The following is a 2500-nucleotide window of genomic DNA, read 5'->3' as shown; positions in this document are numbered from 1 at the left end:
TTATTTTTATCATTATTATTATTATTATTATTATTATTATTATTATTATTATTATTATTATTATTATTACTAGCCAAGCTACAACAACCCTAGTTGGAAAAGCAAGATGCTATAAGCCCAAGGGGCTCCAACAGGGAAAAATAGCCCAGTGAGGAAAGGAAATAAGGAAATAAATAAATGATGAGAATAAATTAACAATATACCATTTTAAAAACAGTAACAGCGTCAAAACAGACATGTCCTATATAAACTATTAACAAACGTCAAAAACAGATATGTCCATATATAAACTATAAAAAGACTCATGTCAGCCTGGTCAACATAAAAACATAAAATTAAATAATATTTAAAGAAAAAACTTTTAATGTATTATATTGATGAAATAATATATTGAACACTATGTAGTATTTTGCCAAAAGGAATATACTGAAAAAAAGATAAATTATAATACATACCCTTTTTCGCAAAATTATACCATTTGTCATTTCAGGATTTTCGGGACATGAATTATTATCTGCAAAGAAAAAATCAAAAACGAAAATTATTTATTTTGCAAAAATAATTTTTTCTCATTTCCTTTTCCATAAATGTCTGGAAAATATTGAAATAAATTGTCTCCACGTTTAGAAATTATAAGGATTTTATGATTAATATATTTTCATGATAATGTTTTAATTTTTTTTTTTTAGTATTTAGGGCATTTATTGACATGAAATGCACACATACACACACATACTCACGCATGATACATACACACACATATATGATAAATTTTGCACATTTAGACGTGTTTTTCACTTTCAAATAAGACATATTTTAATACCTTAAGGTTTGAATTCTCTTACCGACCTCAGGATCAGAGTCCCAAGGCGGAACCACTCAAAGACAATAGCTTCTGACCGGCCAGGGAATCGAACCCTGGTCCCACGAAGCTGGCATGGCAGTGACGATACATTTAGCCACGAAGAATATATATATATATATATATATATATATATATATATATATATATATATATATGTGTGTGTGTGTGTGTGTGTATATATATATATATACATATATGTGTGTGTGCGTGTATGTATACATATAAATATATATATATATATATATATATATATATATATATATACATATATACATACATACATACATACATACATCCATACATATATATATGCGCAAATCTTGTATATAGAATCATCAAAAACTCCATATTCTATAGCGAATAACTACCTATACTCAATTTCTTTTAATGAGGCGCATTTGCACTGACTCGCAAGCGGGTGCCCTTTTATCTCGAAAAGGTTTCCTGCTCTCTGATTGGTGAGAATTATCTCGTCCAACCAATCAGCGATCAGGAAACTTTCCGAGCTAAAAGGACACCCTTGCGAGACTATAGTTCCCACCTCATCATTATAGTCTTCGTCACTGTCAAAACATAGATGAGTTTTTACCCTTGCATTGAATAGGACAATTTCCCCCCCCCCCCCCCCACACCCCCCCCCCCCCCCCCGCTATTACAACCGTCCGTGACTGGAGCCCCTTAAGTTATATGGAATCCAATTCTCCTCTTCTTATCTTTGTATGCCTTGCGAACCTTGAAGCCCAGATAAGCCTAATCCTCAAACTCTTTCCCATTATCAGTAAAAGGCTGCTTAATGACATAGACTCGGATGGAACGTTGGCTCTAAATAGCGCCATTGCTTAGAGATAATTCGTTTCGGATCTACCATACTTGGTTTTTTAGTGTCTCTACCTTCCAGATTCCTTGATTTTTTTGGTTACTGTCTATTGTGTTCAATTCGCTTTTGTTTTAAAACGGTACATTTTTAACGGTCAATTGTGACCCGGATTTCTCATTTTTTTAAATTCATGAATACCTCTAGAATATCATTAGTTGAAATTGAAAAATAAATGCTTTCTCTCTCTCTCTCTCTCTCTCTCTCTCTCTCTCTCTCTCTCTCTCTCTCCTCTCTCTCTCTCTCTCTCTCTCTCTCTCATCTCTTTTAAATTCATAAATACCTCGAGAATATCATTAGTTAAAATCGAAAACATAGATGCTTTTCCTCTCTCTCTCTCTCTCTCTCTCTCTCTCTCTCTCTCCTCTCTCTCTCTCTCTCTCTCTCTCTCTCTCTCTCTCTCTCTCTCGTTTTTTTGAATTCATGAATACCTTGAAAATATCATTTGTTGAATTCGAAATCATAGATGCTTTTCCTCTCTCTCTCTCTCTCTCTCTCTCTCTCTCTCTCCTCTCTCTCTCTCTCTCTCTCTCTCTCTCTCTCATATCTATAGATACCTTTATGGTCAATCTTCCTATGTATTCAAGAAGACACTTGTGCGTGGCAAGTACAGTTGGCTTCATTAATTCTGGTACACTTCTTGGGAAGCTAAGAAGACCAACTGTACCTCTGGGTGATCACCTTCCTATATTCGTCTACCTAAGAACAGAATATCGAATCTATGTAATTCCCTTCATATTTATTCTCCCCCCCCCCTCCCC

The 2500-nt window shown here is 34.2% G+C and overlaps 1 protein-coding gene across 1 annotated transcript in view; it reads right to left on the bottom strand.

Moving 5' to 3' along the window:
- Window positions 1-2500, bottom strand: part of LOC137628271 (uncharacterized) — a 63076-nt gene that overhangs the window by 56707 nt on the left and 3869 nt on the right. The window contains 1 exon segment of the mRNA XM_068359434.1: window positions 459-514. The gene's annotated coding sequence lies outside the window, so the exon portion shown is untranslated.

This window comes from Palaemon carinicauda, chromosome 36 (genome assembly GCF_036898095.1).
Source record: "Palaemon carinicauda isolate YSFRI2023 chromosome 36, ASM3689809v2, whole genome shotgun sequence".
In the NCBI taxonomy this organism is placed as follows: domain Eukaryota; kingdom Metazoa; phylum Arthropoda; class Malacostraca; order Decapoda; family Palaemonidae; genus Palaemon; species Palaemon carinicauda.
This window is presented reverse-complemented; position numbering and strand designations above follow the sequence as displayed.